This window comes from Heterodontus francisci, chromosome 41 (genome assembly GCF_036365525.1).
Source record: "Heterodontus francisci isolate sHetFra1 chromosome 41, sHetFra1.hap1, whole genome shotgun sequence".
Taxonomy (NCBI): Eukaryota; Metazoa; Chordata; class Chondrichthyes; order Heterodontiformes; family Heterodontidae; genus Heterodontus; species Heterodontus francisci.
In genome coordinates this window covers 22,002,550-22,026,444 of record NC_090411.1, presented here as the reverse complement: position 1 = coordinate 22,026,444, position 23,895 = coordinate 22,002,550, and the positions used below count along the sequence as shown (strand labels likewise).

At 47.9% G+C, this 23,895-nt stretch overlaps 2 non-coding genes across 2 annotated transcripts; both read right to left on the bottom strand.

Annotated features, from left to right (window-relative positions):
* Positions 1-8,933: 8,933 nt before the first annotated feature.
* LOC137354923 (U1 spliceosomal RNA) lies at positions 8,934-9,097 on the bottom strand. Its single transcript, XR_010970573.1, has one exon. It is a non-coding gene; the product is annotated as a U1 spliceosomal RNA (small nuclear RNA).
* A 7,139-nt stretch (positions 9,098-16,236) lies between these two features.
* LOC137355154 (U2 spliceosomal RNA) lies at positions 16,237-16,427 on the bottom strand. The gene has a single exon (XR_010970791.1). It is a non-coding gene; the product is annotated as a U2 spliceosomal RNA (small nuclear RNA).
* Positions 16,428-23,895: the final 7,468 nt, after the last annotated feature.

Below are 23,895 nucleotides of genomic sequence, written 5' to 3'. Positions count from 1 at the left end.
AACGAAAACAACCCCAAGTCCCTCAGCCTTTCCTCGTAAGACCTTCCTTCCATACCAGGCAACATCCTAGTAAATCTCCTCTGCACCCTTTCCAAAGCTTCCACATCCTTCCTATAATGCGGTGACCAGAACTGCACGCAATACTCAAGGTGCGGCCTCACCAGAGTTTTGTACAGCTGCATCATGACCTCGTGGCTCCGAAACTCGATCCCCCTACTAATAAAAGCTAACACACCATATGCCTTCTTAACAGCCCTATTAACCTGGGTAGCAACTTTCAGGGATTTATGTACCTGGACACCAAGATCTCTCTGCTCATCTACACTACCAAGAATCTTCCCATTAGCCCAGTACTCTGCATTGCTGTTACTCCTTCCAAAGTGAATCACCTCACACTTCTCCGCATTAAACTCCATTTGCCATCTCTCAGCCCAGCTCTGCAGCCTATCTATGTCCCTCTGTAACCTACAACATCCTTCGGCACTATCCACAACTCCACCGACCTTCGTGTCATCCGCAAATTTACGAACCCACCCTTCTACACCCTCTTCCAGGTCATTTATAAAAATGACAAACAGCAGTGGCCCCAAAACAGAACCTTGCGGTACACCACTAGTAACTAAACTCCAGGATGAACATTTGCCATCAACCACCACCCTCTGTCTTCTTTCAGCTAGCCAATTTCTGATCCAAAGCTCTAAATCACCTTCAACCCCATACTTCCGTATTTTCTGCAATAGCCTACCGTGGGGAACCTTATCAAACGCCTTACTGAAATCCATATACACCACATCCACGGCTTTACCCTCATCCACCTGTTTGGTCACCTTCTCGAAAAACTCAATAAGGTTTGTGAGGCACGACCTACCTTTCACAAAACCGTGCTGACTATCGCAAATGAACTTATTCTTTTCAAGATGATTATAAATCCTATCTCTTATAACCTTTTCCAACATTTTACCCACAACCGAAGTAAGGCTCACAGGTCTATAATTACCAGGGCTGTCTCTACTCCCCTTCTTGAACAAGGGGACAACATTTGCTATCCTCCAGTCTTCCGGCACTACTCCTGTCGACAATGACGACATAAAGATCAACAACAACGGCTCTGCAATCTCCTCCCTGGCTTCCCAGAGAATCCTAGGATAAATCCCATCTGGCCCAGGGGACTTATCTATTTTCACTCTTTCCAAAATTGCTAACACCTCCTCCTTGTGAATCTCAATCCCATCTAGCCTAGTAGGCTGTATCTCAGTAATCTCCTCGGCAACATTTTCTTTCTCTACTGTAAATACTGACGAAAAATATTCATTTAACGCTTCCCCTATCTCCTCTGATTCCGCACACAACTTCCCACTACTATCCTTGATTGGCCCTGTTCTAACTCTTATCATTCTTTTATTCCTGATATACCTATAGAAAGCCTTAGGGTTTTCTTTGATCCTATCCGCCAATGACTTCTCGTGTCCTCTCCTTGCTCTTCTTAGCCCTCCCTTTAGATCCTTCCTGGCTAGCTTGTAACTCTCAAGCGCCCTAACTGAGCCTTCACGTCTCATCCTAACATAAGCCGCCCTCTTCCTCTTGACAAGCGCTTCAACTTCTTGAGTAAACCACGGCTCCCTCGCTCGACAACTTCCTCCCTGCCTGACAGGTACATACTGTTTTGTTTTATTGATGTGTTGCTGGATAAAGTGGTTGAGTGAAGTATTTTGTTGTTGGCCTTTATTGATTGGTGTTGACCAAGGGGACTTTGTGATGGGGAGTCAGATATGGATGTGAGATTTGGGAATGGTGGATCCATGTTAAGGTGGGGAGGTTCATTTTAACTGAAGCAAAGCCTCACAATATGGTCCCTCTCACTCTGTGCATTTGCAGCTGATGTTTGTGGACTCCCCCTTTCTCCCATCTCCTACTCCTCCTCCTTCCGAGGTGGCCTCCAGATCCCAGGCAGTAGTGGCTGGGCCCTCAGAATGGCAAGGTTGTGAAGGGTGCAGCACAATCACCATAAATATGGACATCCTTAATGGCGAATGCTCTAGCGATCCCCTGAGCGATCCAGGTACCAAAACTGTTGCTTGAGGAGGCTGATGGCTTGCTCCAAGGTGTTGTGGGTCATTGCACAGTTCTTATGAATGCCCTCTGATGTGCTGGGATACTGGAACAGATGAGCATTAAACATGTGGCTCAAAGAGTGATGTGGGAGGAAGTAATTTTGATTCATGAGGCACTGGTACCAGTGCTGGGGAAAAAGGGAGCTGTTTCTTTGGGACATGCTCCACTTAAACCAAGCTGGGATCAGTGTCCTGGCAATTGAATAATTAGAGCCGTAGATAGGGCTTTTAAATTAAAAAGTGAGGGAGGGGTCAGGTGAAGGGAAATTTAGTAATCTAATCAGAAAAAATCAAGGTAATAGAGTAGTGTAGCTATTTGGGTAAAGTTAAGCCTGCGTGACACAAAGGGACAGAGACTTTAACAATAATAGTGCGTCAGAAAATAAGATCAAAGCAGCAAATAAAGGTAAAAAATTAAAATTAAAGGCTCATTATCTGAATGTACAAAGCATCTGTAACAAAATAAAAGAACTAATGGCACAAGTGGAGATAAATCAGTTTGATCTAATTGCCATTACAGAGATATGGTTGCAAGGTGACCAAGCTTGGAATCTAAATATTCCAGAGTACTTGGCATTTTTAAAAGACAGACAGAATGGGGGTATCCCTGGTAATAAAGGATGACATAAAGACAGTAATCTCTGGATTTCACGCAGTGCCGCACACTGGTGAGAGTAGAAATAAGAAGATCGGGAGGATCAATGCGTGACAATGGTGCAGGAGGAAGCACTTCAGATTTTAGGGCTTTGGGATCAGTTGTGGACCAGGAGGCACCAATTCAAAAGGGTTTGTGACCAATATCATCGCGGGGACGTTCAGAAGTGTGGTTAGGGAGTGTTTAAACTAAATTAGCAGTAGCATGGGCACCAACATATAGAAGTAGAAAAGAAGAATAAGGTGCATAAAGTGGGTGTGTTGGAGAGTACTAGAGAAGGAAGTAGTACCATGTTAGATAGCAGCAGGCTAAGAAGTACTGCGGGGAATACAAAGACAGGTTTAGAATGCATGTATGGAAACACTGTTACAACCAGGTGAGAAAGAGGTCGAGGGTTCCCTTTCAGCCTTCACCTAGTCTTACCGTAACAGGATTTTATTTTAAACACACTGTTTTTAGCTGCCCCTTGGTGAATCCTTGTTCACCGCTTTGCAATTATATGGCAAAGAAACCAGCACAAACAGGTTTTTGTGGTTTTCTTTTTTCTGACTGCGGGAGAGGATTCTTTGCGATCTCCCCTTTGTCCTCTGAGAGATTCCTGCCTGTGGGTATTTGTGCAGACTCTACTGCACTCCCCTGTGACACTTTGACTAGGTGAGGCATCACCCTCGCAGTTTCTCTGCCCCCGGAGATCTTTCTTTGTCTCTGCAGGTTCCTGAAAATGATGTTAGCAACTCTGGTGGGGTGCTTCTAGTGTCTGAATTTATGTAGGAGGATGTGGGGTCTAACTTATCACATTTTGCGGGGTTGGCTGACTGGACAGTAAGGGTTTTCATCTGGGATTCCTCGTGGACTTCCTTTAACCTTTAATACATGACGTGCCCATGCTAGCATGCATACGCAATACACACATGCAAATAGAGACAAAGAGCATAAGAAAAATAAAGTAGAAAAGTTTGATGCAATATCTGAAAAGTTTTTGTTATGGTTCTTCGAGCTCACTGTAGAGTCCTTGATTGTAGGAAATCTTGCTTTTCGGTGGGGCCCAGAATTCTTCTTGCACCTTGTTGGCTGTCGGATACTTTTCTCTCTTGGGGTTCATGTGTCTTCAGTGGATCCAGAGGCTTGTGAGAAAGAGATGGGAGCAGACAGGAGAGATCTTCTCAGTTCAGGAGCAAACAGACTTTGAGTTCAAGCTGTTTGTACAATTCAGAAAACCCCAGATTGCCAAGCAGGTTAGTCATGTGACTGACTGGTCTGACCATGTCTTGGATTGTATCATCTTAGCAGTCTCTACAATGCTCCTCTTACATACAATACCTGGTGATCAAAGTCCATTGTGGGTTGAATGTGTCAGGGAATGGTCCTTCTAATCACCGTCTGTTAATATGCAAATGTATTTTCCTGCCACGGCTGATCTGTTTAACAAGTCCTTTCTTCACTCCAGTAACAGTTTAAAATCAATGTTCATGACAAAATTAATTTGCCTCAGTCTTGGCAGGTGGGGGCCTAGCATGACAACACACAAAGTGTGGTGAATAAGGTTGGTGAGCCACAAGCCCAAATAGCCATCTGGTTTTATCATGTAGTAGCAATAACAGAAATGTGGCTTTAAAATGGTGAGGGTTGGGCACTTAATATTCAGGGATACAAAGTGTTCAGAAAAGATAGGGATGGGGAAAAGGGAGGTGGGGTGGCCGTACTGATTAGGGAAGTCACTGTAGCATTAAAAAGAGTAGATGTTGTTGAGGGGGCAAGGAGAGAATCCATTTGGTTAGAGTTGAGATGCTACTGGAGATGTTCTATGCTCTAAATAGTGAGAGAGATTGAAGAACAAGTGTGCAGGGAAATCATAGAGATGTGCAAGAACCATAGAATGGTGATGTTGGGAGACTTTAATTACCCAGATTTTGATTGGGAAAATGTTAGAGCAAAGGGAAAGGAATTTCTGAAATGTGTTCAAGAGAACAGTTCAAGTGATGGAAGGGGTCGTCGACAGTGCTATCAAGCGGCACTTGCTCAGCAATAACCTGCTTATTGATGTTCAATTTGGGTTCCGCCAGGGCCACTCAGCTCCCGTCCTTATTACAGCCTTGACCCAAACATGGACAAACGAGCTGAACTCCAGAGGTGAGGTGAGAGTGACTGCCCTTGACATCAAGGCAGCATTTGACCAAGTATGGCATCAAGGGGCCGTCGCAAAACCAGAGCCAATGGAAATCAGGGGTAAAATTCTCTGCTGGTTGGAGTCTTACCGAGCTCAAAGGAAGATGCTTGTGGTTTTTGGAGGTCAATCATCTCAGTCCCAGGACATCACTTCAGAACTTCCTCAGGGTAGTGTCCTAGGTCCAACCATCTTCAGCTGCTTCATCAATAATCTTCCCTCCTAAGGTCATAAGGTCAGAAGTGGGGATATTCGCTGATGATCGCACAATGTTCATCCCCATTCGCGACTCCTCAGATACTGAACCAGCCCATGTCCAGATGCAGCAAAACCTGGACACATCCAGGCTTGGGCTGATAAGTGGCAAGTAACATTCGCACCACTTCAGTGCCAGGCAATGACCATCTCAAACAAGAGAGAATCTAACCATCTCCCCTTGATGTTCAATGGCATTACCATCACTGAATTCCTCCACTGTCAACATTCTGGGGGTTACCATTGACCAGAAGCTGAAGTGGACCAGCCACATAAATGCTGTGGCTACTGAGCAGATCAGAGGCTGGGAATTCTGCAGCGAATAACTCACCTCCAGTCTCCCCAGTGCCTGTCCACCATTTCCAAGGCACAAGCCATGAGTGTGAGAGAACAGCTCCAACAACACTCAAGAAGCTCGACACCATCCAGGACAAAGCAGCCTGCTTGATTGCCACCCCATCCACCAGCTTCAACATTCACTCACTTCACCACCAACGCACAGTGGCAGCAGTGTGTCTCATCCACAAGATGCACTGCAGCAACTCACCAAGGCTTCTTTGACAGCACCTTCCAAACCCCCGACCTCTACCACCTAAATTGGCAAGGGCAGAAGATGCATGGGAACATCACCACCTGCAAGTTCCTCTCCAAGCCACACACCATTCTGACTTGGAACTGTATCGCTGTTCCTTCACTGTCACTGGGTCAAAATCCTGGAACTCCCTTCCTAACAGCACTGTTGTTGTACCTACAGCCCAAGGACTGCAGCACTTCAAGAATGCAGTGCACCATCACCTTCTCATGGGCATTGGGGATGGGAAATGAATCTGGCCTAGCCAGCGATGCCCACATCAAACTTTCTAGGATTCTAACAACATTTGCAAAACTGCATCCCAACTCTACACTTGCTCAAAGACAAGTAACAAAACATGCAACCTCCAAATACATAATCACATACCGCACAACAAGGCCACTTGTTCCCAGGGACGCACAGTGAGATAAACATCAACTGTTGCTGGAGGACCATCAATTCGGTGAAAAACGCTCTTTGGCCTGTCCGAAACTTGCTCGTCTTCCAGCGCAAAGATTCCGTGCAGATCACTGCCTGATGGATTGGTGGTGAAAGGTGTTATTCTGCGCAAACTTTTCTACGAACGATAGGTGGTACAGCACGGTGGAACTTGATGGAACATTCTGCGGCAATGTGGACAGACCCATCCTTGGCAATTTCAGGGCCAGATAGAACGTCAGCAGGTAGTGAGACTTGGTGTTTGCATAATGGGGTTGTACGCAGAGCTTGATGCAACGGCACACAAAACTGGGGAAGAGGATGAGCGGAAGGTTGTATAAGATTTTTGCCTCAACCTTCATCTAGAGGTTTGAAGATGGTGTCTGTGCGGACAGGCACCATTTTGGATTTTCAGATAAAGTGTAAGATGGGTCGGGTGAGTGCCGTGGTGCAGGACTGGGTTTATGCGGCACAGCTGCGGTGTCATGGCGTCATCCAAAATCTGGCCATTGGCACGAACGTGACCTGATCATCACCAGAAGACACCATCTGCCCAGCGTTCTCCACACCCGCACCTACCATCACCACTCTTTTGTCAGCAGCAAAGTGAGGGCCCAAGCCCAAAGGTTTCACAGTTCCAAACAGGACGGCCCGCCACGCATCGGCATCCCTGCTGCACGAAGTGATGCCAAGTGCCAGCAGTTCGCATTGGCGCTCGAGCAATTGCTACCTGCTAAAGGTTTACCAGGAAAAGCCGATGTTGATATTGATGAAGCTTGCAAGTCTCTGGGCTCAATCATCTATGACACAGCGGCAGCAGTGACATTTGGAAAAGGCGGAACACGCAACAAAGACTGCTTTGTGACCTACTCAGCGGAGATGACATCTGTCATTGAAGCAAAAAGCAGCGCCTACCTGATGCACAACATAAGCCAACAGCCAGAACACTCTATGACTTGAAAGTAGCCAAGGCAGTCGTGCAAAAGACAGGGAGACACTGCGCACATAAACACCGGAGCAACCTATGTCCAGAAATCCACACTGCCTGTCACAGTGTGAATCAATGTGCTATGTACGATGGGATCAAGAGGGCGCTTGGTCCTACCATTACCAAAGTTGCCCCTCTGAAATTGGCCTACGGTCAAGTACTCAGCGACAGAAGCAAACAGATCTCCCACTGGGTTGGATATGACTGTGAGCTGTACTCCCGTGACAAGGGCATCTCCCAGCCTGCGCTTGACGCTCTTCTGCAGCTTCCTGTCATGGATTACTCGAGCTTGAAAAGGTCATTGATTCCTTTGCCAGCAGAAAGGCACCCGGCAAGGATGGAATTCCAACCGAATTGCTTAAGCACGAAAATCCCATTCACTGCCACACCTTCGTGACCTCCTCTTTCGCCGTTGGAGGGCAGGATCCTTCCTCAGGACATGCGTGACGCAAAGAAATCATCACGTTACACAAAAACAAAGGTGACGGAGGAGACCGTAACAACTACTTGCCAGGGACATCTCGCTCCTCAGAGTCACTGGGGTCTTGCTGGAAAGACTCTGTCTACTGGCAGATCAAGTGTATCCAGGAGGACAGTGCGGTTTCCGTGCTGACAGATCTACACTGGGCATGACCTTCGCCATACGGCAGCCGCAAGAGAAGTGTCGGGAACAGGACATGCCTTGCTATCGTTTTTATACAAGTTGTTGTTGTTATTGGTCTGGAATGCATAGTCTGACAGGATGGTGGAAAGAGACTCAATCATAAGGTTGGAAAGGGAATTTCGAGAAATAGTTGGAAGCAAAAAATTGTCAGGGTGATAGGTAAAGATGAGACAGGAGCCGTACTGTTTGATAGCAGAGCTTGATGCAGCGGCACACTGCTGCCACCTCTTTCCCACCACAGCCACCTGGAGGGCAGTGTACGGAGGCGGTGATATTGCAGGCGCGCAGGAAGGATCTGACGGAGAGGGCCCTTCTCAGCACGAGCCAAACTACGTCTTGGTGCTTGTTTTGAAAGTTGTGATGATGAGGCATTGTGCCAAATGACTTTGGCAGTCTGCTCAGGGAACCAATCCGACAGGATGCACCTTCTCCTTTTCCCTTGGGCCTTGAGGACATTGCGTGCAGACCACTGCCTGATGGATTGGTGGTGAAAGGTGTTTTTCTGCACAAACTTTCCCACGAAGGATCGGTGGTACGGCACGGTGGAAGTGGATGGAGCATTCTGCGGCAATGTGGGCAGACCAGACCCATCCTTGGCAAGATCGGGGCCAGACAGAAGGTCAGCGGGTAGTGAGACTTGGTGTTTGCGTAGTTGGGTTGTAGGCAGAGCTTGATGCAGCGGCACACAAAAGTGGGCATGAGGATGAGGGGGAGGTTGTATAAATTTTTTGTCCCAATCTTTACGTAGAGGTTTGAAGATGGTGTCCGTGCAGACAGGGTCCATTTTGGACGTGGCGATAAAGTGTAAGATGGGTCGGGTGAGCGGCGTGGCACAGAGTAGGAGTGGGGTATGGGGCTGCAGACAGAGCAAGAATGTGAGCATCTGGCAGCTGATGAGCAGGTTATTAGGCGCAATGGAGAGAGAGAGAGAACACTGATACAACGTGCTGAGTGTGTGGAGAAAAGATAAAAGAAAGGTTAGGAATTAAGCAGAAGAGCGAGTACATGCAAAGAAAACAGTGATAATAAATGATGGCAACAAAAGAAGCTGAAAAAGACAGTAAGTTCTAATTTTGCTTTGTAAAACCAGGGGAGAGCGCGAACGCAGTCCCCCACTACCACAAATTTTGCAGTCGAGTATCCCGCATTTGGGGACATCGCAGGCGTCAGCACACCCGAAGTGCAATGGGCTAGCCTCGTCCTGGGAGAACCACCTTCTTGATCATGGTCTCTCCCCTGCCAGGTAAGTATGCTACATATTGCCACACACTGCCACCTGACATCACACACCACCTCTTACGGTCTCAAACACTCCGTTTTTACACATCGCCTTGTCACTCCATTCACAATCTGCTGCTCTTTGTTCACGTCAGTTCTTGGCAAATATTGCAATCTATCATTCATTCCACCTTCCGACAAAATGCCGCACGGATCCAGAGCCTGCAATGACGTTTGAATATTGCCCTTAATAGGAAATCAGCACCCTCACCCCACCCCCTCAGCTGCCTTCCTTCAGGCCGCGAGGCGTTTTCCAGTAAGAAATCTCTAGACGTATACATTGCAAAGGAAGGAAATGCTTGGCTTCTCTTCCTTTCAAACACCATTCACAATCTGATGCCTTCGAAAAAGCACTTTTCAAGTTTTGCACCACAACACCAATAGGGACATAGGGAGAAAGTTCTGGCCGTCAAGTCTTCCTCACTTGTCACATTCACTTCCTTTGCTTGAAATATTTCACTAGTTTCCCAAAGCCAGCAAACCTACCTCCCTTTGTTTAACTCTGGCTTTGCAATCTATCTTACTCTCTGCAGTATGATCATTGTCCACATAGCCAGTAACTGATTCAAGGAGAAGCCACATTAAAAGGTTGAAGAAAACAGAGACATTTTGTCAAAACTTTTCGTCTTGCACTCATCAGGACAACCTGCAAGAATACCAATGTAAGGGAAGCAACAAATTTATACTGTATGAGAAGAGACTGCTGATTGGTTGGCAAGGGGACTCTGATTGGTAGAGGCGTTGACAGTTTTATGGTGACTGACAGTTAACTGCCAAGCTTTGTTTGAAATTTGTGTGGCGCATTTGCGTGTACTGGAAGCTACATATATTAATACACAGGGGCCTGTTCTTTGCAGACAGAAAGAACATGTACACACACTGCGCCTATTTCAGGGAAACAAAATATGTGACAGTCATTTGCTGGTTCATTCCTCAGGGCAATGCCTTGACCAATCAGAGTCAAGCTGCCTGCTTTAAATTTCTCCATGGTAACGCCTCTACCAATCACAGTCTACTTGCCAACCAATCAGCACTCTCTTCTCATATAGTATAAATTTGTTGCTTCCCTTATGCTTGCGAGTTGTCCTCATGAGTGCAAGACGAAAAGCTTTGACAAAATTTCTGTTTTCAGCAATATTCAGGTTGTAGACACGCATCTACATGTTTCCTAACATCTTTCGGATGAGACATTAAACCGAGGCCTTGTCCGTCTGCCCTCTCAGGTGGACGGACGCAAAAGATCCTGCGGCACTCTTTCCAAGAACAGGGGGCTTATCCACCACGACCTGGCCAATTTATCCCTCCATCGACAACACGAAAACAAACACTACCCCGTCATCATCACATTGCTGTTTGTGGGAATTTGCTGTGCGCAAATTGGCTGCCTCCTTTCCTAAGCTTCAAAAGTGCTTCATTGGCTGTATTTGGGATGTGCTGTGATCGTGAAGGGCGTTATAGAAATGCACATCATTCTTGAAGGTACCCGAGCCATCACGGCAGGAATCCTAAATTCCTCCAGCATGGTCGGTGCTTACAGCGAGGCTTCCTTGTGCTGCGTTTGAGTCAGGCCTTAAGTCAAAATGATGTCTCTTGTGGCAGGGAATATCTACGAGGAACCGTGGCATTTTCCTTCAAGAAGAACCGCATGGTCTCATCAACAAATAAAGAAGTAACTAAGAAGGTTACTGCTCCAAAATTCTGCTGCCCATGTCCAAGCTCACACCAAGTGCAGTTCACCCATCGCCCCTGAGCTCGCTGCTTGAGCAGCACCACACGTTTCAATTGCTCATCCTTGCTTTCAAATTCCTCCATGGCTTTGCTCCTCTCAACCTCTGAAACCTCTTTGCGGCTCACTCCTCACCGAGATTCTTTCACTCCTCCAATTCTGGTCTCTCGAACATCGCTGATTTTTATCGCTCCACCGCTGGCGGCCGTGCCTTCAGCTGCCCAGGCTCGAAGCTCCAGATCTCCCTGCCTGAGCCTCTCCGCCTCTCTACCCTCCCTTAGGACGCTCGTGGAAACCTACTTTGGTGACCAAGCCTTTGGACATCTGCCCTAATACGGCCTTACGCGGCTCGGCGTCCAATTTTGCTTTCTGACACCCCTGTGAAGCGCCATGGGACGTTGTATTACGTTAAAGGTGCTCTATAAATCTTTAATTGGTCTGGAATGCATATTCTGACAGGATGGTGGAAAGAGACTCAATCATAAGGTTGGAAAGGGAATTTCAAGAAACAGTTGGAAGGGAAAAAATTAGCAGGGCTATAGGTAAAGAAGAGACAGGAGTAGGACTAATTGTATTTCCCTTTGAACGAGCAGCCATAGGCACAATGGGCCGAGTGGGCCCCCCCCCGCCGCCCCCGCGGTGTCCGGTTGTATATGTCGGCGGCGGCATCCTTCCACCAACGTAAGATGATGGACGTGCAGCAAATCCATCGGCGATGCGATCGTTTCACGTGCTGCACTTTGACTGATGGCTGAAAAGGCCAATCTGTGAGAGACAGGTCCTGCCACAAGTGCCGCATATGAGGTGGGGTTATCAGGTGCCGTTGTAGGGTGCTGGTTTGCGTGTTGGCGCCTGCTGTCACGCTGCTGTAGCCACTGGCCGTCGTGGTGGCGTGCACCAGTCTGGGGTAATGTCGCCATTTTCCTCTGTTCTTGGCTAGTGTCTCCCACGTATGAAAATCGATGTTTCGGGCCTTCATGTCACGCTTGCAGGCATCCTTGAAGTGGAGCTATTGGTCTTCTGGCTCTGCCCACCTCGTCATATAGAATACCCTTGGGAATGGGTCGTCTTCCATCCTGCAAACATGCCCGCGCCAGCAAAGTCACCTCTGCGTGACGAGTGCTGGCATACTCGGGAGATTTGCTTTTGAGAACACCGTCGCATTCGCGATTTGGTTCTTCCATGAGATGCCGAGAATACGCCGCAGACATCGATGATAAAAATGGTTGAGCTTCCTTTCTTGACAGCTGTAAGTCGTCCATGCTTCACAGCCGTACAACAAGGTGCTGCGAACACAGGCCTCATAAACCAGCAACTTGGTCCAAAGTGCGAGCTTGTTATTTTTCCATGCACGTTTTGTGAGTCCGCCAAAGGTGGTAGCTGCTCTCCCTCTGCGTGTGTCGACTTCTGCATCAAGAATCAGACTGTCTGTCACCGTTGATCCAAGGTTGCAGAATCTGCACTTCCAGCGGAGTGCTGCTTAGTCCGATCGAGGGCGTAGATGTGACACCCTGCCCCAGAACCACAGTTTTCTTGCCACTTGTAGTAAGAGGGAAGAGGTTAGAGGCATGGGAGACACGCTCCATGAGTGGCTGTAGCTGAGTTTCCGTGTGGGCCACTAGCGCGGCATCATCAGCGTAGAGGAGCTCTCTGATCAAGACGTGCTGCATTTTTGTCTTCGCTTTCAATCTGGATAGACGCTGGAGCTTGCCGCCTGACCTAGTATGCAGGCAAACGCCTTCCATATCTGCAGGGAAGACAAAGGTCAGGAGCGTGGAGAAGAAAATACCAAACAAAGTGGGGGCTCGGACGCAGCCCTGTATCGCTCCATTCTTCATGCTGAAACTGTCGGAAGTGGAGCCACCAAACCGTACAGAACTGTGCACGTTGTCATGAAAGGAACGGGTGAGACTACAGAGTTTTGGTGGACAGCCAATTTTCTCTAAAATCATGTGCAGTCCTGCTCAGCTGACGGTGTCAAATGATTCCGTGAGCTCTACGATAGCAAGGCATGTCCTGTTCCCGACACTTCTCTTGCGGCTGGCGTATGGCGAAGGTCATGCCCAGTGTAGATCTGTCAGCACGGGAACCGCACTGTCCTCCTGGATACACTTGATCTGCCAGTAGACAGAGTCTTTCCAGCAAGACCCCAGTGACTCTGAGGAGCGAGATGTCCCTGGCAAGTAGTTGTTACGGTCTCCTCCGTCACCTTTGTTTTTGCGTAACGTGATAATTTCTTTGCATCACACATGTCCTGAGGAAGGATCCTGCCCTCCAACGGCGAAAGAGGAGGTCACGAAGGTGTGGCAGTGAATGGGATTTTCGTGCTTAAGCAATTCGGTTGGAATTCCATCCTTGCCGGGTGCCTTTCTGCGGGCAAAGGAATCAATGACCTTTTCAAGCTCGAGTGATCCATGACAGGAAGCTGCAGAAGAGCGTCAAGCGCAGGCTGGGAGATGCCCGTGTCACGGGAGTACAGCTCACAGTCGTGTCCAACCCAGTGGGACATCTGTTTGCTTCTGTCGCTGAGTACTTGACCGTAGGCCAATTTCAGAGGGGCAACTGTGGTAATGGTAGGACCAAGCGCCAGCTTGATCCCATCGTACATAGCACATAGATTCACACTGTGACAGGCAGTGTGGATTTCTGGACATAGGTTGCTCCGGTGTTTATGTGCGCAGTGTCTCCCTGTCTTTTGCACGACTGCCTTGGCTACTTTCAAGTCATAGAGTGTTCTGGCTGTTGGCTTTATGTTGTGCATCAGGTAGGCGCTGCTTTTTGCTTCAATGACAGATGTCATCTCTGCTGAGTAGGTCACAAAGCAGTCTTTGTTGCGTGTTCCGCCTTTACCAAATGTCACTGCTGCCGCTGTGTCATAGATGATTGAGCCCAGAGATTTGCAAGCTTCATCAATTTCAACATCGGCTTTTCCTGGTAAACCTTTAGCAGGTAGCAATTGCTCGAGCGCCAATGCGAACTGCTGGCACTTGGCATCATTTCTTGTAGCAGGGATGCCGATGCGTGGCGGGCCGTCCTGTTTGGAACTGTGAAACCTTTGGGCTTGGGCCCTCACTTTGCTGCTGACAAGAGAGTGGCGATGGTAGGTGCGGGTATGGAGAACGCTGGGCAGATGGTGTCTTCTGGTGACGATCAGGTCAAGTTGGTGCCAATGGCCAGATCTTGGATGACACCATGACACCGCAGCTCTGCTCCATAATCCCAGTCCTGCACCACGGCACTCACCCGACCCATCTTACACTTTATCTGGAGATCCGAAGTGGAGCCTGTCCGCACAGACACCATCTTCAAACCTCTAGATAAAGCTTGGGGCAAAAAAGTTATACAACCTCCCCCTCATCCTCATGCCCACTTTTGTGTGCGGCTGCATCAAGCTCTGCGTACAACCCCATTCCGCAAACACCACGTCTCACTACGTGCTGGCGTTCTATCTGGCCCCGATGTTGCCAAGGATGGGTCTGGCCACGTTGCCGCAGAATGCTCCATCAAGTTCCACCGAGCCGTACCACCTGTCCTTCGTGGAAAAGTTTGTGCAGAGAAACACCTTTCACCACCAATCCATCAGGCAGTGGTCTGCACACAATATCCTCAAGGCCCTACGGAAAAAGGAGATGGTGGATCCTGTCGGGTGGTTCCCCGAGCAGACTGCCAAAGTCATTTGGCACAATGCCTCATCACCAGAACTTTCAAACAAGCACCAAGACGTAGCTTGGCTGGTGGTGAGAAGGGCCCTCCCCGTTACATCCTTCCTGCACGCCCGGAGTCTCGCACCCACTTTCCGCACGCTGCCTCGAGGTGGCTGTGGTGGGGAAGAGACCGTTGCCCACCTCCTTCTGGAATGTGTCTTTGCAAAGCAGGTGTGGAAAGAGATGCAGTGGTTTTTGTCGAAGTTCATCCCAAGCAGCTCTGGGCTGTTCCCAGGGACGCACACTGAGATAAACATCAACTGCTGCTGCAGGACCATCAATGCAGTGAAAGACGCTCTTTGGTCTGCCCGAAACTTGCTGGTGTTCCAGCACAAAGAGTTGTCCACGACCGAGTGTTGCAGACTGGCACATTCCAAGGTCCAGGACTACGTGCTGAGGGACGCACTAAAGCTTGGGACAGACCCTGTAAAGGCTCAATGGGGAAAGACCACTGTGTAAGGTACTCCCACCAAAGTGAACTGAGGGACTGGACCCATGGGAAACCCCTCGGGCTGTATACACCAAATGCTGTAAAATGCACATGGCATGAAAAATAGAATGGAAGGGTTGTGAGGCAACTCACTCCTGTCTCGAAGAAAACTGATTTCCTTTGCACTTTTTGGAATGTCAGCTTGGTACTGTTTTGAACTGTTTTGTAATGCATTTTTTTCACAGATTTTTATGAATAAAGTATATTTTTGGGGGGGAAAAAGTTCTCCCGGGACCAAGCTAACCCATTGCCCTTTGGGTGTGCTGACGCCTGCGATGTCCCCAAATGTGGGATACTCGACTGCAAAATTTGTTTATGTACCATCTTTGCTCAGTTACAAAGACTCACAGACTGTCTCTCCCATGCCTGTAACTTGTTCTCAAAGGTCATGGGTCAACGTTTGCGTCTCTGCGCCTGATCGCACTAAACAACACCCCACTGGAAGTGGCTAGCAGATCTACTCTCTTGGGTCCACCGTGACAGACAATCAGTGCCTTGATGTAGAGCTCGATACGTGCATAGGGAAAGCAGTTACCAGCTTTGCCGACTCGCGAAATGCACACGAGATAAGAGCAAGCGGACCCTTAGGACCAAGCTGATTGTTGAAAGGCCTGTGTTCTCAGCACTGTTTATAAGGCCTGTGTTCTCAGCACCCTGCTGTATGGCTGTGAAACATGGGCGACGTGCAGCTACCAGGAAAAGAAGCTGAATAATTTCCATCTTTGCTGTCTGCGGCACATTATGGGTATATCCTGGCAGGACAACATCACAAATGCGGCAGTCCTGCCCAAAGGCAGAGCTCCCAAGTGTGCTGGCACGAATGTAACAGACGGCGGATGGGACACGTCCGCAGGATGGAAGACGGTCGAGTACCCAAGCGCCTTGCGTACGGTGAGGTAGCCAAGACCAGAGGACAAATGGGGCAGCGTGTACTATCAGAGCTGGGAGTCACTAGCTGGCGGAAGAAGGAAATGGAGCTACATCCTGTGGACTGGCGTGCACTACCACAACGACAAGTGGCTACAGCAGCTTGGCGACAGGCGCCAAAAACAACAACTCACAGCGTCACGTGGCAGTTTGACGTGCGGAACTTACGACAGAACCTGCCACTCGAGAATGCTGCGAGCAGAGGAGCATGTACAGTTTGTGAACATTTAGAATACTGTTTTTAGATTTTAAAAATTCCCTGAAAGGGAGGTGCACCGTTCCCAGAGATACTGCAATACCAGGTCGATGCGTGGAGTGGACGAAGCAAGCTCCTATTCCATCTCCCTGCTCCAAAAATCAATTTAATATATGGTCCCCAGATAAGGGACGTATCAGATATTAAACTGATAAGAACAGATACTACACTTGATCTTAGCCAAAAGGCCGAGAAGCGATACCGGTATAGGTTACGGTGTCCTCAGGCCCCATTTGCCCTCCCTCTTTTACGTCAGACTGATTGTGTCCAAAGACGTATAACTGCTGACGGTTTCACTGTCGGCATATTTTTCTCTGGATTTCTAATTGGAACAGAAGATTAGTTGACAGAAGTTGCTGTTTTTTCCTTTGTCAGTGAAACTGCTTCATAGGTATGTAGATTGCCAGTATTCTACCAATCAGATGGGAGAGGGTTGTGCCTGTCCACACGTACGTACGTCATTGTCAGAGGCTGCTGTGGAACATAAACTTTTTAAAGCAGTTGCGTGTCTTGCAGGGTGTGAGTGACCATGCAACAACCAACTGTGCAGAACTGCACACGCAGAATCATAGAATGGTTACAGCACAAAAGGAGGCCTTATGTCGTGTCCGTGCCAGCTGTCTGCAAGAGCAACTCAGCGAGTCCCACTCCCCGCCTTTTCCCTGTAAATTGTATTTCTCGTCAGGTAATTGTCCAATTCTCTTTTGAAAGCCATAATTGCATCTGCCTCCACCACACTCTCAGGCAGTACATTCCAGATCCTAAGCACTCGCTGCATCAAAAAGTTTTTCCTCACGTCGCCTTTAGTCCTTTTGCCATTCACCTTAAATCGGTGTCTTCTGGTTCTCGACCCTCCCACCAATGGGGACAGTTTCTTCCTGATCTGCTCTGTCCGGACCCCTCATGATTTTGAACACTGCTATCAAATCTCCTCTCAACCTTCTCTAAGGAGAATGGCCCCAGCTTCTCCAATCTATCCATGTAACTGAAGTCCCTCATCCCTAGAACCATCCTCAAAAATCTTTTCTTCATCCTCTCTCGTGCCTTCACATCCTTCCTAAAGTGTGGTGCCCAGAATTGGACACAATACTGCAGTTGAGGTCGAATCAGTGTTTTATAAAGGTTCACCATAACTCTATATGCCTCTATTTCTAAAGCCCAGGATCCCGTATGCCTTATTAAGCGCTTCCTCAAACTGCCCAGCCAGCTTCAATGATCTGTGCACATATACCGCCAGGTCCCTCTGCTCCTGCACCCCTTTAGAATTGTATCCTTTATTTTGTATTGCCTCTCCTCGTTCTTCCTACCAAAATGTATCACTTCACACTTCTCTGCATTAAATTTCATCTGCCACGTGTCCGCCCATTCCACCAGCCTGTCTATGTCCTCTTCAAGTCCATCACTGTGCCCTGCGCACCCAAGTCGAGGTCATTAACATAGATCAAGTAAAGCAGTGGTCTGAATACTGACCCCGGGGGAACACCACTATATACCTTCTTCTAGTCTGCAAAACAACCGCTCAGCACTACTCTCTGTTTCCTGTCACTCAGCATCACGCTCATCAATTCTCTCTGTTAACTCATCACAAAACTCAATCAAGGTCGGGAAACGCAATTTGCCCTTCTTAAATTTGTGCCGCCTTCCCTTCATTAATCCACATTTGCAAAGCGACTGTTAATTTTGTCCTGGATTATCGTTTCTAAAAGCTTTCCCAGCACCGAGGTTAGAATGACTGGCCTGTAGTTGTTGAACTTATCCTTACACCCTTTATGAACAACGGTGTAACACTGGCAATGCTCCAGTCATCAGGCCCACTCCTCCTTTTACCACCATCTCCTACTATTTATATGCCTATAGAAGACTTTTGGATTCCCTTTTATGTTAGCTGCTAGTCTCTACTCATACTCTCTCCTTGCTTCTCTCAATTCTTTTTTCACTTCCCCTCTGAACTTCCCATATTCAGCCTGCTTCTCACTTGTACTATCAACCCGACATCTGTCACACGATTAACTACACCGAGGAACATTTGCCAGCTTTGGGCAAACTTGTCCAATTTGACTTCTTCTAAAATCTTGACTCTACCGCATATTTAACAACTGTACTATCTACGTCCTGCTCCAGATCAATAATAAAAAACGGAGGTTACACCAATCAGCACTGGCCCAGCCCACTGGTGACCGCAACCTGTCTGGCAGCAGCTCTACCTAAAACCTGCCCACTCTCTACCCAACTTGAGCCAATTTGCAATCCATCAACGGACTTAAGTTCCTTACATAACATTTTATGTATCAATATGTAGATAGGCCGACTAGAGGGGAGGCTATGTTGGACTTGGTGCTTGGCAACGAACCAGGCCAGGTGGCAGATCTCTCAGTGGGAGAGCATTTCGGTGATAGTGATCACAACTCCCTGACCTTTACTATAGTCATGGAGAGGGACAGGAGCAGACGGGAAGGGAAAATATTTAATTGGGGGAGGGGGAATTACAATGCTATTAGGCAGGAACTGGGGAGCATTAATTGGGAACAGATGTTCTCAGGGAAAGGCACGACAGAAATGTGGAGGTTGTTTAGGGAGCACTTGCTGCGACTGCTGGATAGGTTTGTCCCGATGAGGCAAGGAAGGGATGGTAGGGTGAAGGAACTTTGGATGACAAGAGATGTGGAACAGCTAGTCAAGAGGAAGAAGGAAGCTTACTTATGGTTGAGGAAGCAAGGATCAGACAGGGCTCTAGAGGGTTACAAGGTAGCCAGGAAGGAACTGAAAAATGGACTTAGAGGAGAGCTAGAAGGGGACATGAAAAAGTCTTGGCGGGTAGGATTAAGGAAAATCCCAAGGCGTTCTACACTTATGTGAGGAACAAGAGGATGGCCAGAGTGAGGGTAGGGCCGATCAGGGATAGTGGAGGGAACTTGTGCCTGGAGTCGGAAGAGGTAGGGGAGGTCCGAAATGAATACTTTGCTTCAGTATTCACTAGTGAGAGGGACCTGGTCGTTTGTGAGGACAGCGTGGAACAGGTTGATGTTAAGAGGGAGGATGTGCTGGAAAGTTTGAATGATATGAGGACAGATAAGTCCCCGGGGCCAGACGGGATATACCCAAGGATATTACGGGAAGCGAGGGAAGAGATTGCCGCGCCTTTGGCGTCTTTGCGTCCTCACTGTCCACTGGAGTAGTACCGGATGATTGGAGGATGGCAAATGTTATTCCCTTGTTCAAGAAAGGGAATAGGGATAACCCTGGGAATTATAGACCAGTCAGTCTTACGTCGGTAGTGGGCAAATTATTGGAGAGGATTCTGAGAGACAGGATTTATGATTATTTGGAAAAGCATGGTTTGATTAGAGACAGTCAGCATGGCTTTGTGAGGGGCAGGTCATGCCTCACAAGCCTTATTGAATTCTTTGAAGATGTGACAAAACACATTGATGAAGGAAGAGCAGTGGATGTGGTGTATATGGATTTTAGCAAGGCGTTTGATAAGGTTCCCCATGGTAGGCTCATTCAGAAAGTAAGGAGGCATGAGATACAGGGAAAGTTGGCTGTCTGGATACAAAATTGGCTGGCCCATAGATGGAAAGTATTCAGCATGGAGCTCGGTGACCAGTGGTGTTCCGCAGGGATCTGTTCTGGGACCTCTGCTCTTTGTGATTTTTATAAATGACTTGGATGAGGAAGTGGAAGGCTGGGTTAGCAAGTTTGCCGATGACACGAAGATTGCTGGAGTTGTGGATAGTGTGGAAGGCTGTTGTAGGTTGCAACGGGACATTGACAGGATGCAGAGCTGGGCTGAGAAGCGGCAGATGGAGTTCAACCTGGAAAAGTGTGAAGTGATTCATTTTGGAAGGTCAAATTTGAATGCAGAATACAGGCTTAAAGACAGGATTCTTGGTAGTGTGGAGGAACAGAGGGATCTTGGGGTCCATGTCCATAGATCGCTCAAAGTTGCCACCCAAGTTGATAGGGTTGTTAAGAAGGCGTATGGTGTGTTGGCTTTCATTAACAGGGGGATTGAGTTTAAGAGCCACAAAGTTATGCTGCAGCTCTATAAGGCCCTGGTTCGACCACACTTGGAATATTGTGTTCAGTTCTGGTCGCCTCATTATAGGAAGGATGTGGAAGCTTTAGAGAGGGTGCAGAGGAGATTTACCAGGATGCTGCCTGGACTGGAGGGCATGTCTTACGAAGAAAGATTGAGGGAGCTAGGGCTTTTCTCATTGGAGCGAAGAAGGATGAGAGGTGACTTGATAGAGGGGTACAAGATGATGAGAGGCATAGATAGAGTGGATAGCCAGAGACTTTTTCCCAGGGTGGAAAGGGCTATCACCAGGGGGCATAATTTTAAGGTGATTGGAGGAAGGTTTCGGGGAGATGTCAGAGGTAGGTTCTTAACACAGAGAGTGGTGGGTGCGTGGAATGCGCTGCCAGCGGTGGTAGTAGAAGCAGATACATTAGGGACATTTAAGCAACTCTTGGAATAGGTACATGGATGATAGTAGAATGAAGGGTAGGTAGGTAGTTTGATCTTAGAGTAGGTGAAAGGTTCGGCACAACATCGTGGGCCGAAGGGCCTGTACTGTGCTGTACTGTTCTATGTTCCATGTTTATCAAAATCTTTTTGGAACTCCAAATGGATGACATCTACCAAATCTCACTGAGCTACGATACCACAGTATCAAGTATCACAGGATCAGGTTTGGCAAACTAGACCTCTTTTCTGAAGCCTTTTTCTATCAAGCCTCACCCTTCCAACTGATTATTAATATCATCCCTACTGATGCTTTGCATTCTTTTCCCCACCGCTGAGGTTAAATTAACCGCTCTGTAGTTGACAGAAGGGGTGAAATTGGTCTGCATCAATCGTGCAAAATGGGCTCACAGCAAATCAGCAGCCTGCTTTTCACTGCGCTCCATTTTCTTTTCCATTGAAGTTAAAATGCACTTTGTGGCATGGATGTGAGGTCTGCATACAGGACTGTACCGAACCCGAGAAAATGTCTAGCTTAAACTACAACTAAAAATTCTGACGACAATCAGGAACGGCGTTCAGGACTGTGATCGTGGACCTCCCAATTCCCTACCCCAACCCTTCAAGGTCCTGCTCGGCCGGAACGGCATTCAGGACTGTGATCGTGGACCTCCCAATTCCCTACCCCAACCGTTCAAGGTCCTGCTCGGCCTTCCTGCTCTTTTGCACCATGCCAGGTTTGACTCCCTCTTAGATGAGCCTACAGCTTCCCTCTGTGCCTCCCCTGACATCCTCATCGAGGCACTCGGCGCTGGCTCGTTAGGAACAGCAAGCCCAATTGCCCCATCCCACTATTTCGCCGAAGTTCCCGCCCAGAGTGTCCGCCGCGGGCTATTCTTGGCAATCTCCTTCCTGTCCAACTCACCCCTCCCACTTCTGACCCTGTGGAATCTGTCAGTGGATCAGCTCTCACCACCCCTCTGCTCAACTCCCTCCAGAATACCCGTTCACTTGCAAACAAGGCCCTTGCCAAAAATGAACTTATTTTTGAAGATTGCATCGACATCATGGCCTTAACGGAAACCTGACTGAGGGGTGATGACACCTTCCTCCTAAATGAAGCCTGCCCACCTGGCTATACCTTCCAATACCTGCCCTGTCAAGACTGTCGGTGCCAGTGTGGTGCTTATCACCAAATCACACCTTGGCCTGAACCCTTACTCCTCTGGCACTTTCTCCTCCTTTGAGCATCTCACCTTGCTCCATCCCTCTCACCTCTTATTCAAAATCTTCATTCTCGACTGCCCACGTAAGCATGATAATAACATTTTCACCGAGATATCTTCACTGCTTTCCTCCCTCAGCCTCTGCACCAAACTGCTTCTCATTCTCGGTGATTTCAACCTCCATCTCAACTCATCATTCTCGTTCCCCTTTGAGTTCACCGCCATCGTATTCTCACTATATCTCTCGCTTCATGTAAACTCCCCAACCCATTCTCACAGCTACCCCCCTTGACCTTGCCATCTAACGTGGGCTTGCTTCTCCCATCGGATAATGCCAACTCTGATCACTTTCTTGTATCACTCTCCACCCACTTGCCCCTTCTACGCCCCAACACTACCTCTTTCTGTATCCACCCCGGAATGCTATCTTCCAATTCATTTACAACTGCCTTTGGCTCTCTGATCACAACATTTCAGCAGCTACTGATTTGCTCAACTGCACCCTCACCTCCAACTGTGATGCCCTAGTCCCCAGTAAAGCCATTACTCTCTCTCACCCTGGCACTTCCCCCGGTACGGCCCTCATCTCCTCTCCCTCAAGTCCGAAGAATGCAGTTGTGAAGGATATGGTGGACAACTGCTTCAGCCATTCACTACCAGACCTGGCTACATCACATAAAGCACTATTGGGTCTTGCTCTATTCTCCCAAAACTGATTACTATCTTGGAATGCAAAGATAACCCCTGGCTTCGCTTCTCTATTGTAAACCATCTTCGTAAACCCCTCTCATTTCTCTCCTCCACCCTCACCTCCAATAATAAGTCCGAGGAGCTCATGGACCTCTTTGTCACGAAGATCGAGGCCTTTAGTTCAGCTGCCTGTGCTGCTTCCCTTCCTTCCAGTCACCCACTGGACAAAACTTCCTCTAAAGAGTCCCCGTGCCCTGGCCCGGAACTCACATCTCTCTCTAGTTTCTCTCCCAGAGGTCAAAGGGGAGATTTGGAAGTAGAAGCAGATACATTAGGGACATTTAAGCGACTCTTGGTACATGGATGATAGTAGAATGAAGGGTAGGTAGGTAGTTTGACCTTAGAGTAGGTTAAAGGTTCGGCACAACATCGTGGGCCGAAGGGCCTGTACTGTGCTGTACTGTTCTATGTTCTATGTTTATCAAAATCTTTCTGGAACTCCAAATGGATGACATCTACCAAATCTCACTGAGCTACGATACCACAGAATCAAGTATCACAGGATTAGGTTTGGCAAACTAGACCTCTTTTCTGAAGCCTTTTTCTATCAAGCCTCACCCTTCCAACTGATTATTAATATCATCCCTACTGATGCTTTGCATTCTTTTCCCCACCGCTGAGGTTAAATTAACCGCTCTGTAGTTGACAGAAGGGGTGAAATTGGTCTGCATCAATCGTGCAAAATGGGCTCACAGCAAATCAGCAGCCTGCTTTTCACTGCGCTCCATTTTCTTTTCCATTGAAGCTAAAATGCACTTTGTGGCATGGATGTGAGGTCTGCATACAGGACTGTACCGAACCCGAGAAAATGTCTAGCTTAAACTACAACTAAAAATTCTGACGAAAATCAGGAACGGCATTCAGGACTGTGATCGTGGAGTTTTGCGTACAGTCCTGGACACCACGTAACAGGAAGGACATAATTGCTCTGGAAAGAGTATACAGGAGATTTAAAAGAATGTTGCAGTGCTTGAAAATTGCAGTTATGAGGAAAAGATTGGATAGGCTAGGCTTGTTTTCCTTCGAACAAAGGAGGCTGAGGGGTGACTTAATTGAGGTGTCCAAAATTATGAGGGGCCTAGACATAGAAGACAGGAAGGATCCGATTCCCCTAGCGGAAAGGTCAATTTCCAGTGGGCACAGATTTAAGGTGATTGGAAGAAGGATTAGAGGTGACGTGAGGAAAAACTTTTTCACCCAAAAGGGTGGTGGGTGTCTGGAATT